This window comes from Anastrepha ludens, chromosome 5, assembly GCF_028408465.1.
Source record: "Anastrepha ludens isolate Willacy chromosome 5, idAnaLude1.1, whole genome shotgun sequence".
Lineage (NCBI taxonomy): Eukaryota > Metazoa > Arthropoda > Insecta > Diptera > Tephritidae > Anastrepha > Anastrepha ludens.
Window position 1 is genome coordinate 59,633,683 of NC_071501.1, and position 15,079 is coordinate 59,648,761.

Here is a 15,079-nt window from a genome sequence, read left to right on the forward strand (position 1 = left end):
GATGTCTTCACCAATAGAGGTACCTACAATTGTATGCCCCCGAACGGCAGATGGTTTTTCATGAGAAGCTTTTTAATTGCAGAGATACACTCCGTAGTTTGTCATTGCCATACGAGGGGCGACAACTTTTAGAAAAACACTTCTTCTATCATTTGGTGTTTCATGTCCAAGGCTTCGAAGCCGAGCACTACTGCGCTCCAACCAATTTGACTACGGCGGACGTCAATGCCGGATCTAAATAACGAGGCGTATTCACTCGCACTTTAAACATGTATGGTAATGTAAATTTTACATGTATGAACATTTGTGGCATTCCACATATGAATATTTCGTCTTTAGAATTAATATCAAAAGAGTTATTACGAAATATATTTGTATGCAAAAATTGTAACAGCAACGTAGAGCTGTGAAAGTTGAAGTGACAAGAGATAATCGACTGATGGACAAATGATCGATTGCCAAAAAAAAGATAGCACTTCGAAGGTAACGATGACGAATGTGCCCCAGTGGCGAAATCTTCCCTTCTAGTGCTGATTAGTTTCTGAACAATTCTTTGCCAAATGGCCTGTACTACTACATTTAAAATATTCAGTTGGACTTTTACAATCAACTTGCTTGCCTAATACCGAACAACAATTAAACCAATTTTTTATTTCCCCCTCTATCATGCCTGTATGTTTTATTTTGCTCTTTTTCGTGTTGTGCTGTTTGCCAACGTTGACTCGTTATTCTCGGGTGACTCTACTAATTCATAGGCATTAAGTTATAGTTAAATTAAACTATGCTCTAAAGTTTAAAGCATACTTTATCTTAGTCAGAGTTAGAGCTGAACTTTCGTTTAGAGCCGGCTTTAAAATTAGAGTAACGAAAAGCTTTTTCTAAACCATTTAGCTACTGTCAAAATAAATGTTATCTAAATAAACATTTAATAAAGATTAATTTTCAGTACTCAAAAGATTTGTTTTTTTGGTAAATTTCAATTTAATATATATGTATATATATATTTGATTAGATATATATACAGGGTCCAGCACTCGAAGCGTAACCAACTTCTGACCGCTCGGTTAGTTGGCTAAATAGCAGTCCAGAGTATTGTTTTTGCCGCGTAATTAATAATGGATTTCAAACGTAATAGTGTGATTGCATTATATTTGGCCGAAAAATCACAACCAGCGATTGTTCGTGAGCTCGAGCACCTTAAAGTAAACAAAGTTTTTGTTTATCGAACCATTATTCATTACAATGATACAGGCAGCATCGCGAAACGTCATGGAGGTGGTCGTCAAAAGACTGCACCGTTACGGGAAATGGTTCAAAAAGTGAAGAATCGACTTGAGCGAAATCTCCGATGAAGTGTCAATCAAATGGAGAAAGAACTGGAAATATCTGATCGTAGCACCCGCCGCATACTGAAAAATTATCTCAAAGTCAAGCCTTACAAGATCCAAAAGACGCATGATCTCACACCAAAGCAGCAACAAGTCAGACTTGAAAGAGCAAAGGAGTTGCTTCGCTTGGCCGAAAGTTGTTAATTTCCGAACATTGTGTTTTCTAACGAGAACATTTTTCAAATTGATCAATTCGTAAACTCCCAAAGGCAGATCTGTTTAGAAATTTGTGTTCAGTGATATACCATTATTTATAACATCCCTGGGTGCAGCAAATGCGGGTGCAGCAAATGTGGATGTATAAATGAATGAAATTGTTATTTAGTTGCAAAAGACAGTTACACATACATATGTACATATACATGCGAGTATAACGTACCGCAAAAGAATCCATACGAAAAACGAATAAACATCACTCAAATAGGAAACGAGTAAACTACTGTTATTTTGCAATTTAGTTAGTAAATAACAGTGTTGATAGTTATGCGGGGGAGTGAGATCGCCTCATAGATTATAATAGGATTTGTTTACTATCAACAAATTGACATTATCTGTCGCCATCCACCTTATCACTCTGGATGAGACTCTGTGATAATAATGAAATGAAAAGATCAGATAGTTGTCGATCGCTCTTTTAAATCCGTACATGTCGCGGCAATTTTGATAACGCAAAGCAAGACAGGCTTCGGAACAATTGCTTGAATTCAAAATGTAAAAATCGACGTTTGATATCAAAAATCGAATAATGTATTTACCAAAGATAGATCCAATGTGCCAGTATGTGCCAGTTTGCAACACTTTCGCTGGTCATCACTAATTACATTACAGTGTGCATATTCATAAATGCATACATATATACATATGTATATACTTCTGGGCATTTGCATATACATACATGTAAGAATACGCATGATGGCGGCAAATCACTATCTAATCCATCCCACCCTTTGCATACCCGCTCGAGTTGAGCTAAACATAAAAAAATACAGTGTGTCGTTGTGCCCAAACACTCGTCTGTGAATTTTGTATAGTTCTTTCATCGATATAGGTACTATATAATTCATATTTGCCGCCACTGTGACATGTTAGAAATGCGTTGGGTACGACCAATTTGTTTGCTCATAATTCGTGGATTGCAGAGATCGTATTTAAATGAACTCACATTGTGAAAATTCTCCTCAGATAAATACTCATATAATTCGCGCTTGGAAGATTTTTGCGTACGCTGAGCTTGAATTATGATTTTCGAAAAAGCGCACGATTAGTTGACAGTTTCCTCTGTGACGAATCAGTCGCGTGTTTACGCGAAATCAAGGGATATTAACAAACTAATGTTTATCAGTTTATATCCTTCAAGTACTTGTATAATAATCAAGCTTTCCTGATCGTTGCATCGAATTATTTGTGTGAGTTCATATGAATAACGGTTATATTTAAGTAAGCAAGTGTAGTGTTCAAAAAACAAATATGTTTAATAGTAAATGTGCGTAAATAATCCTTTTGGAGGAAATTTTATTGTTGTATACATATTTACATAAACACACATACGGATACTTCCCGTCCATGCTGTAAGAGATGTCTAACATAAGAAGCGTTTGTTTTTTGATAAAAAAAAATAATAAAAGGCTTGTAATTTAAAATTCTCATCAGCCTATATAATTATTTAATATTTTGTGTCAAATAAAGACGTAAAGTTCAACGTCGTGGTGAGTTAAGGTGTTAACTGATTTAAACCTTTTATATGCATATATGCATATATTACAACAGAAGAAAAGTTGATTGAAAAAATATGTTAAAAAATACGCATTTTAAGAATGAAGGAGTAATTGTTATATTAGTTTTATGAAATGAAATTGAATTAGGTTAAAGAACAGGCTTCCTCTTATAATATGTATGATAATAATGAAATTAACAATAACAGTTATAAAGGTCCATAAAACGATCTTCAACTCGCCTGCGCACAGGATCACAATTTACTGCCTTATACTCAAGATAAATATTTCTAAATTTTATGCGAGATGGACTCAGTCCTTTAGAAAGCCAGTCTCTTTCAATTTCCCTATACTGACGTTTGAAGAGTGTTTATAAAGTTATTTCGGAAAGGTTCATTGTTGGATGATATCTAAACGCTTGTATTTGTGCCGGTTATCGCCTTCAATTCTAGCCAATATTGCACAGACTTTGTTTGTGCGGCTGGCTTTGTTTATTATTAGTCTACGTTCTCTTACCGTTAACTTTGTACTTAAAAGAAAGTGTACAAAATATAATAATATTTGTGTGTTTTAGACAACAAGTGAAAGTGCAGTTTGGTGTAGTCAGTTTAAAAATAGAGAGTAACAGTAGAGCGTTAGCTGGTCATATATCAGCAGAAGTCAAAGTGCTATAACTATTTGACAGAGTGTATATGAGAGCATTAAGAAACAAACATACAGTGTGTCTAATACAAGCGTGACCGGTAGCGCAGAACCAAAAGGTTCAGCTGTCAAATCTCACTAGTGTCAAGAAGGACATAGGTGGTTGTATTCGAGTTATGTAACAAAGTACGGGGAATTCTTCAATAAAACGCAAATAATTGTTTAATCATAAAAATTTATATTTTCACCTTCAAAATAGACTCCATTCGAAGCAATACACATATACCAACGATTAATCCAGTCATCAAATAACCTTTTTAAACGCGTTTGAAGAGATCTTCTTCAGCTCCTTCAGCGAATTCTTGTTAATGGCCTCTATCGGCTCAAAGCGGCGTGTGCGGAGTGGCAATTTATGTAAGTGGGAAAAGGAAAAAGTCATAGGGGGCTAATTCCGGTGAACTCGGTGGTTTTTCGATGATATTTGTCGAGTTTTTGGTCAAAAAAGTGTTCACAATATGAGCCTTGTGAGACGGTGCGTTATCGTGATGCAAGATCCATGAGTTTTCTTTCCATTCTCTCTCAAACGTTGCATAACTTCCAAAAAATATTCTTTATTTACCGTAGAACCATTTGGAATGAATTCTGAGTGCACAACACCAAGATAATCAAAGAAAACGAGTATCATGACTTACACTTTTGTCGTACTTCCACGTGGTTTTTTGGGTTTCGGCTCATGTGGATAGCGCCATTCAGCCGCCTCTTGACTGGTTTGAATGTCAAACTCATTTACCTACGTTTCATCACCTGTTATGATGCGCTGGATAAACGTTGGGTTCGAATTCACTTGCTCAAGCATGTCTTCAGCTACCTTCTTTCAATGAATTTTATGAAAGAAATTCAACTCTCTTGGAACAAGTCGAGCAGCCACGCGTCTCATGTCCAATTGACGGTGTAAAATGTTGCGAATTGATTAATGAGACGTCACGGTCACGAGCTATCTCCCTCAAACTTAAATTATGGTTTTCCAGCACCATTTTCTTGATTTTGTCGACGTTTTCATCCGTTGAAGACGGTGAGGGGCGACCAGGTCTGCAAAAGCCTTATACCACTCGTAGAGCCGTGTTTTTGATAAAGCACACTCGCCATAGGCTTTCTGCAACATTTTCAACGATTCGGCACAAGAAAAAATTTTAGGCAAATTCTTTTTTCGATATGTTTATCCATAGTGAAAATTGCAGAGCACACCTGCGGCTGATTGATATAATTAAATGCCAAAAACAAGTTAATTGACAGATCACACTCAAACTCTGCGACACTATAGAGGACAGTTGTACAAACATTCCAGCAAAACAAATTTAGACATACCTATGTTTAATGCGCGCTTTTTAAATGAACAATTTCCGATATTTTTTGACAGAATGCATATTAAGCTTTGACTCATGTGTAAACAAAACTTTTTGCCAAAAATGTATCCCTTTTTCTTTATGTGCTTTGGCAAACTCTAAGCAAAGGCTTTTTGCTGGTGTTCCGCTGTGGAAACCGTTACTATATTAGTAAAAGTTCTTCGAATTGCTGTTTGATGGGCACAATTTTGAGATATGCTGGCGCATGTTCGGCTAATTTTGAAGCATTAACTTTTGGATTTTTGTCCACACGAAACAGTTTCTTCGGGCGACCAATGCGCGGTTTTCTTTCTATTTACAATGCTCTGCACTGTTGGTCAACTCAAGTTTAAAGGTTTTGAAATTTCACCGTATGCTTCTTTTCTTTGCTATGCTGTATAACCAATTTTCTTACTCCAACTAATGTTTCTCTGCGTGGAGCCATTTTTAATGCTTAATTGTCTAAATAATGACTGAACTAAATATTAGTAAAACAGCAAACATAATAAAAGTAAAGAAAAAAACTTCTCTTTACCTTATCACAAGCTGGGAACTTCGTTCTGTTTGTTGACTTTTGTCAACGCTGCTTTTACGCTCTCCCTCCATAACTTTGCTATTTTAACACATGGATTGAAAAGTCTCGGGCCTAACAAATAAAACAGTTTTTTTTTGTTCAAAATTAGCTTAATTCATCAACATAATTCCATCAGGAACAACGCTCTCATTCCCGTGCCGCTCTAACATTCCAATACCACTTTTATAGAACAATTTTTTTTCCTCAAAATAGGCCTCAGTTTCAGCGATAACCTCTTCCTTCGAACGAAAATTTCTCACCAGCGAGTATATTTTTCAAGTCTGCGAATAGCCAGTAACCGCTGGGAACCAAATTTGGCAAATCTATCCCACATAAGGATGGATGTGGGAGCAATTCGAAGGTCAATTCATGTAGTTGTGCTATTGTTTTGATTGACTTGCGACACGGTGCGTTGCCTTGTCAAACAAAACTTTGCCATATGCGGACGGTTCTTTGCAATTTTGGCTTTTAAACGCTCCAATAACACTATATAACATTCACTGTTGATGGCATTTCCCTTCTGAAGATAGTCGATGAATATTACTCCACGCACATCCTAAAATACCAAGGGCATAACCTTTCCAACCGATTGTTGTGCTTGCGGGCGCTTTCACCAGTTGCTGTCCACTCAAAAATTACGATCGTTTTGATTCCCGAGTGAAGAGATTAATCCATGTTTTATCCATTGCCATATATCGATGCAAAAATTCCGGTTTATTAAGTTTAAACATGGCCAAACACTGCGCAGAATCATTAACAATAACTCATGAACTAATGAATAGAATATCATGAAATTTCAATAGCTGTATTTTTAGCATAAATAATGAAATTTTTATTTTATTATGAATAGAAAAAGGTTTCAAATAAAACGGTATCAATACATTTTCCAATAAGCTTTTTGGACTTTCATACATCGGCATTTCCCATGTCCCGTATTTTTCCATGGTTTGATCTTACCAGGCTATTGCATTTCCCCGTGGATCTCCGACAATACGAAATCGTATAATAATAGTATCAGAAAACTGAATTAAAATGAATTTGTATACTATTATTCTGGCAAAGAACTATTCATACGGCACTTCAAGCCAAAAATGTAATCGAGTTAGGAGTAGATTGGGTAGATATCGTTTCGTCTACGGCTTATAATTTATAAGACGCAGGTGCTGAAATGGATCAGTCCATGACTCACGAAGCAAATCGATCATTTCTGTTCTAAGATCATGCTCGTAGTGTAATTTCAATGCCGTATAGAATGCAAGAAAATTACGCTCAGCGGACTCCATTATCTGAAATGTGAGAATAAAAATATTATATTTCAGAGATATGTATGTATAATATTGGGGTGCCAATATTAATTATACCATAAACATACTTGGCAGAGAAAATCGTTCGTTCTTTTCTCACCGTCAGATTTCTCTTTTGGGGAATCTTCTGGCTAAAAGAACTGTGTTTTTTCCGGAAACTTGCTTTGTGGCCCTTGTATTCCTTGGAAATGCAGTACCTACATTAAAAGTATTTATCATTAAATGTCATTAAAATCTTGATTTATATTATGTATGTACCTGCTCCCTCTTGACAAGTCCGCTCCCTTAGCAAAGAAATTTTGAGTAAAAGTGGAGGAAAAGTAAAATTTGTAGAAAAAACATTTCGTTTTCAAAATGGCGTGCTTATGAGCAACAAGTCGCTGAGGGGCTGGCATCGATATGTCCAGGAACTGTATCACAAGGAATGCATCCTGACATACCCCTTAAATCAAGACAACATAGAGCGTTTATTTCGAGTAATACGTATGCAAGGTAGATAATTTGACAATCCGAGGCCGATACATATATATATAGGGGGCATTCTTTCTGAACGTGAGACCCCCTGCCCCCAGAATAGATTTTGACGAAAAGAGGTCTATGAGGGCTTAAAATGTAGGTAATTATGTTTACTTTCGAAAGCAAAGTGGCACTTCTTGAAATTCAAAATGGCGGATCCTTCCTTCCTTATACTCCACAAGCTTGCTCACAAGAAAATTTTGCTTGCGCAATTTAAGGAAGATCGTGTTCTACGACTTATACAACCTTTAGAGCCAATTTAAAGACTTAATTAAATGACAGGTGTCACTATTGCTGTCAATAATTGAAAAGTCATTTAATTAAGTCTTTAAATTGGCTCTAAAGGTTGTATAAGTCGTAGAACACGATCTTCCTTAAATTGCGCAAGCAAAATTTTCTTGTGAGCAAGCTTGTGGAGTATAAGGAAGGAAGGATCCGCCATTTTGAATTTCAAGAAGTGCCACTTTGCTTTCGAAAGTAAACATAATTACCTACATTTTAAGCCCTCATAGACCTCTTTTCGTCAAAATCTATTCTGGGGGCAGGGGGTCTCACGTTCAGAAAGAATGCCCCATAGGTATATATAATTGGCGCTTACACCCTTTTGGGGTGTTTGGCCGAGCGCCTTCTCCTATTTGAGGCATGCGTCTTTATATTGTTTCACCTACAATTTTAAGCCGGCTACGAACGGCAGATATTTTTTATGAGAAGCTTTTTCATGGCAGAAAGACACTCGGAGCCTTACAATTGCCTGCCGAGTAGCAGGCGTTTCATTTTGGCGTTTCACGGAAATTCGAACCAACGTACTCCGAGTTCCGAATGGTAGTCACGCACCAATCCATCGACTACGGCACCCGCCCGTTTCAAATATAGGCTGCGAGAATATCTAAAAGGTAAAGCTGCTTTAAAAATACATAAAGATACACATAAAATAAAGAAACATGAACATCAAGAAGATGTAATTATGTAATTAATTACTGTTCATAACACCGCACGTTTTGCTGCACGTGGTAACTGATGAAACAGAATGACTTCACCTAAGTTACACGTTACATTAAACGATTCGACAATTGTTATTTTTTCTACATGAATTCTGTGCTGTTCACTTATTTAAATATGTTAACTAACTCTAAACAGCTGTCTTCTTCTATTTATTTAAATTGAAAGAGAGTGGCATCTTTGTTAAATAAAATATCAAAATCAGCGAATAACAAAAATAAGAATAACAAAAAGACATACTAGCCAAAGTACTTGCACAAAGAAATTGAAATAAAATAATTGGTTATTTGGAATTAATATTTACTTAATACTTTGTGTACATTGCTTTAGGATATCATCGACAGTCAATCAAAAGTTTCTTTTGCAGCTTGCCGCTCCACTTAGGCCATGAAAAATCATCTGTTACACGATATACTATGTTACAGCTAACGGACGACAGGCTTATGGATATTCCCCATTTCTCAGCTATGGGCCGTTGATAACAAAATCGCAATGTAGGTAGAAAAGGAGAATTTAGAACTGAATAAGGAAAGGATTGTCCACATCTCAGAGCGAACGTCAATGACTGTTCAGGGTTCACTGCCTCCTCTCCACGCGATAAATCATAAGCCAATAATTAATAATCTTTTGATAATGGATTTTTTTTAATTAAAATCACTAATTCTTATTTTCTCGTTTGTATTAACCATACCAAAGTAGTTGTCGTTTTGTTTGCGATAATTGATCTGTTAACCGTCTGATTTGGTGTTATCGATTTTCGTTATGAAATGGGTTAACGAATAGCAAAATCGTGAAAATTGTGGTTAAGTAAAGATAACAATGCGAATATCTTTAAAATCAGGCCCGTAGCCAGACCTAACCAACTGAACGGGCAGACACTATCGAAGGACGGGCAGGATTAAAAGTTTGCAAAAACAAATAATTAAATGAAAAATTGGTTAAAATTATTTGTGTAATAAATTTTTTTTATTATAAATTATTTTATTATATAATTAAATAGTTGTAAATAAAATAAATAAGAAAATTCTATTTTCAATTAATGTTTAAAAGAAACATATAAAAAATATTGTTAAGAATAGATACTTAGTACAACGACAGTTTACGATTTTGTTATTATTAAATTTTCGGAGAATCATATCGATATTAATTGCACGTATACGATGCCTTTCAAAAGCTAAGTAGACGAGCCATGCGGGTATGGGTCATGGACAGGCGTTGCGCCCTATTAATTGCTCTACAACGGAGGGTAACGTAGTCTCTTATTCACTCTCTAGCAGTGCGTAGGCGTCTCCGAAGATGATCTGACACACGGCACAGACTGTGTGAGGGACCAGTTGCTGGTTGACACTCAAACGGGCGTTGGAGTGGGAATGAATGTGGTTTAGGGTTTAAAAAGGGTGGAAGTTCCGTTTATGGGGCATGATGAATGTATTAGCGGATTACGTGAAGTAGAAGACTTGGAGGCTAAGTGCGCCTAATGGCGAGAGCAACATGTGTCCACAAACTGTGTGGACCACTCCTTGTGGATCTTAAGGCCTGAGCAGGTCGAAGCGAGAAACGATGGCTTTGCTCGTATACACACAGAGAAATCGACGCGAAGCTATTGCCGTGCTTAGTTAAAAATAGAGATCTAGGAAGATCGAATCAAATCGAGACAAGCTGTAGGTGCATATTTTAAAGAATTTCATATATATACAGGGTGGATTTCATTATTTGTAGAAATATGAACGCTGCGTAATGTGCGATAAAACGTACGTTCTTTCTGATTTTTCTCACCTTCCTGGCCAAGAGTTTTATATTGCCGACGCTAGAGGAAATGTCCCGGAAAAATTTAGGACACAAAAAAGGACAAAGTTTCCCAAAAAATTTCTCGTTTTTCGTAGCTACAAGTACTATTAACATAGAAGCCTACTTCAAACAGCGCTTATGAAAGAGACTTTGGGTATTTTTACATCACCATGGTGTATCTACCTTCTTTTAGCCTAATCTCGCCTCAAACCACTGCAGCAAAGCAGCTCTTAAATGCTACGAGAAAAATGGTATCGTTTTTGAGCCACGAGAAGCGAAACCGCCCAATTTCCAGGAACTTCGACCAATCGAGAGATATTGGGCCCTAGTAAAAAGACACAAAACAAATATCTAGGATGCCAAAGATTTTTAACGTAAGTGGCGAGTCAGAAGATTCAAGACTTTATTGTTAAGGCTCTAATAGGGTAATATTCCAGGAAAATTCAAAAATTTTACACTTCAGACCTAGTTTTTGTATTCAAAGTGAATAGGTAAATAATACATTTTTTTTAAATCGAAGCACTACTTATTACGCTTCTCACAACTTAGCCGATAAGCGCGTCGATGAATTATTAATCAACTCTGATAAAAATTCAGAAGGAATATGAAAAAACTGTGTTCTTTTTTATTTTTATTTTATTTTATTTTTTGTGGAGGAGGGGAAGCATCAAAAGCCTATGATCGAAGCCGTGGTGTGGGACTTTACCCCAACTAAGGCCCCCTCATGTCCTACGGTATGTCACCCGGAACTTTACCATTAAGTAGTTCGTCAGGAGGCCGTTGTGAGTATACTATTACTCAATCGTTTGTTTTTGTCATTATGTTCTGCACATTGCGTTAAGAAGCTCTTTCTATAACCGTGTTCAGTAAGCAACTACGTTACACAAAAATCAATCATTTCAATGTTTGGAATCAGGGCAAAGTTCCCCCAACCTTTCTCGGATTGCTCACACTGTATCTGACTTTCTTCAATCATTCGCAGGCCTTTCTTCTTTTTTAGCCGCGCTCGACGGTCTCTGCCCAATGGTGTTATGTAACCTATACATCTCAACTGCGAGAAAGTCGATAGGGATTGCGTATCTGAGACAGTGCCGGAGATATATGGCTGCGACGTTATGTCATGGTCAGCTACCGTACCCAATGAGGGTAGCATCTTCAGGAAGGATACCGTCATACCTGTACATAGCATTTCATAGTGTTGGAGCAAGCACCGAACCTTGTGGAACACTCCAAGATACCTAATATGACTCTATGCCGTTATCAATATCAGCAAGAGCCGATTATCAAAGTAGCTTGCTTTGATTGTCTCAGTGCACTCATAATCTGGGGTCAGCTTGCAGTGTTGAACGCATTTTTTATGTCTAAGGTAACAACAGTGCAGTATTTCTTAATACTACCTTTCCATTACCTGTTGCATATGATGCGCTGGAGTACTTTGCCGAGTGCATCTAGCATACACAGCGGACGCTATGACAATGGATGAAGAAACTCTATTGTTGGACATATGCGCACTTTGACTGTGATGCTCTTGGATTCTAAGGGCCCTCAAAACGACCTTATATCCCATTCCCCAGTGGTCAACGTTTACACTGTCGCAAAGCTCATTAAAACAGCGATTTTTGCTACCCTATATAGCTTTTTAAGCGCAGCTTTAAAGGTTTTATGTTGCGCTAATAGTGCGTCGATGGCTGGTGTACTACGTGCTCGCTTGAGCTTTCTGCGCGCCCGATTACAGTCTCTCCGTGTCTTTGCGATGTGACTATTCCATCAATTCACTCCTTTTTTGTATGGTCTTCCCGATAACCTAGGCATCATCGCGTCGCAGGCTTGCTGAGACAGTTGGTTATGATCGCTGTCATGTTGAAAACTTCGGGATTAAAAGATTTCCTCTTCAACCATTTTTGCTGTTCGCTTTGTAAGCGAAAAACACTGTTTTCCACTTCCATTGGTATATCGATGGTTATTGCCTTATGGTCGCTGTACGTATGGATGGAGCTTACAGTCCATGATGTGTTGCGCGCTATAACGCTATGGGCGAAGGCAAGATCCACTATTGAGCATACTCTTTCGGTTTAAAAAGTGTATTTACCAGACACATTGAGCAATTCTAAGTCAAACAGAGCCAGTCTCTCCAAAAGCACTCTGCCACGTCTGTTCGTACGCGTAGTTCCCCAGGTAGGTCAGGCATTGAAATCGCCAGCTATAAGTAGTGGATGCTTGCCACGTGCTTCAGCTGCTAAGGCTGTCGGCATATCTTCATATTCTTCTGTTGTGAGACTCGGTGGAGCATAACAACTGAGGAAATATATGCCTTTCTAATGCCTTTATAATGCATCCCATTTTCCAAATCGTCGACGTGTTTGAACTATCCGAGGTCCAGGAATAACCATCAATATTTTTGTACATATAATATATATATATAACTACCGCGTGCACCCTTTTTGGGTGTTTGGCCGAGCTCCTCCTCCAAGCCGATTCCGAACGGCAGAAATTTTTTTATGAGGAGCTTTTTCATGGCAGAAAAAACTCAGAGGTTTGCCATTGCCTGCCAAGATGTAATCGTTTCGTCCGGTCCTCAATCCTTAGTGGCACATAGGGCATCAAGAGATGTATTCACAGTAAAAATAAGCACAAAATACCAGAAAATAATGAAAAAACCATAACGACCTTTGTACAAAAAGAGTATCTTATTTTGTTACATAACCTGAAATATAGCAAATAAGTTGTTCCCTTAACAAAAGAGTTTCTTTTAACAAAAAAACTCGTAAATTAAATTGTACATATCCATAACACATTTATTTAAAAAAACGTACATTTTAAAGACAATTTGTCACGCATGAAAAGTTTTTAAGTAGTTCAATAAAAATTTTATATTTTATTTTCTTTAAATGGGCATTTGTGTACGTTTTTATATCCAAAGCTAGGCAACACTGAAGTAGCGAGAGAGAGATTTGACTGCTGAAAGGAGAAGAACACCAACAACAAATGCAATCGCACGCAATGCAACCAGATGTTAAAAAAGTAAAGCTAAATAAAACTGAGTGAATTATTGAACTAATTTTTAAAAAATGTATATTTTACAAAATTATAAATATTACTCTTAATTAGAACAGGGTAGAAAAATGTCATGAAGAAAGAACTAAAACTAAAGAGACTAAATAACAAAAAAATGCTAAATCAAGTTACGAAAATGGTAATCTGGCCATACTGATGCTAAAACGTAACTCATTGTCAAATTCGCTGAGAGCAAAGTAACGGTACCACGATAGGCGCCATCTCATTATTCTTTCCATCATGCCTTTTTTATTCAATAAATATTTTTCACCTTTTTATATCAACGCCTATTGAAATTTTTGCATTACACAACAATTTATCTTAGAAAAAGTTATTAAATTTAAAGGAAATATTCTAAATGCTTACGTAAAAGTTTGCGAAAACTTCAGGAAGCGATTTACGTTTAATGACGAACTTGTAAAAATGTATTATTAAATATACTTCACAATACGTTGACGGCAATGAAACAATTTCAGAAGATGTATGTACATACAAATGCGATTAAATAAACTCGCATATTTGTTCTTAAATTTAGAGTTTTAATATATCTCCACAAATTCGATTACTTCAAGCATTTATAGCATCAGCAGGTGTTGATCTTGGAATAAGTGGCAGCGTTTGGTGAAAATCTGCAGCCAACAGTATCATCGCACCTCCAAATAAGTTCTCAATATAGCGCAATTTTTTCTACACTGTATCGAGTGCTTCCAATGCTCGTTTATATGACATCGTACACTCATCTCAATTGATTCTGTTGAAAATTTGTATGTCGGTTCATCTGTAGTTTGCAAATTCAATAGTAACAGGTGGCGCAAAATTAATCAATTAATCAGCATACAAACAGACAAGCAATGGATCACGTAAGGGTCAAAATAAAGATTTCCGTCATTCAAAATAATTTTTTTTTTAGTAAAAAGTTGAATGGTTAATTTTGCGCCACCCGTTAGTTTAATGCAATGATACGGCCTTCCCAGAGGATGCGATAACTAGTTCTATTTGATTTTTTGCTCAAATCGAAGTTAAGATCAATGAACTTATGTAGAAATGTATTTCCAGTTCCGCCAGGAAAATAGAGGAAAGAGATTCATCCTGTCGTTCACCACTTTCAGCAATGTATCATACGCTGTTTTCTAATGCTGATTCAAAAGCGGAACACTTATTTGTATTAATTAACCCAAGCATCTCGATTGTATTGCTCTTGGCTCTCCTGGTTTCTTCCATTAGGTCGATTGGGCTTTGGTTTCGATGTCATAACCATATACCATATGATTCTTCATCAGTTATGACCCTTTTAAGCAAATCTGGATCAACGTTGACGTCATTCAACCTTTCCTGAGCGATGCTCATGCGACGTTGTTTTTGGTAAAAATTCAGCAATTTTGGAACGAACTTCGCTGCCACACACTGCATGCCCAAAATTTCCGAAAAGATTGCATGGCATGAGCCAACCGATATGCCGACATCTTCAGCAAGTTCTCTAATTGTTATTTGACGATCTCCAACATTTTCATCGGTTATTGATATGTGAAAAGCTTGTACCACTTACATTTTTTTGACTCTCACCGTATGCTACTGTCAACAATGCAAGTGTTTTTGAGTACTTAATTCCATTTTTCACCCTAAATTTAATGCAACTATGCTCCATTTTTTCGTTAGCGGAAAATCGACGAACGCGCAAAACACTTATCTTATTTATGCATTTTGAAATGTTCACCTTATT

General features: G+C 36.8%; 1 protein-coding gene across 2 annotated transcripts in view; it reads left to right on the forward strand.

The window, feature by feature from the left end:
* The first annotated feature begins 2,039 nt into the window (after positions 1-2,039).
* Positions 2,040-15,079, forward strand: part of LOC128863638 (uncharacterized) — a 62,750-nt gene continuing 49,710 nt past the window's right edge. Inside the window, exon 1 of one of the 2 annotated variants that reach the window (XM_054102890.1) lies at positions 2,040-2,099. The gene's annotated coding sequence lies outside the window, so the exon portion shown is untranslated. Of the gene's footprint in view, positions 2,795-15,079 lie in introns of both variants that reach the window. The other variant, XM_054102888.1, reaches the window with a different exon arrangement.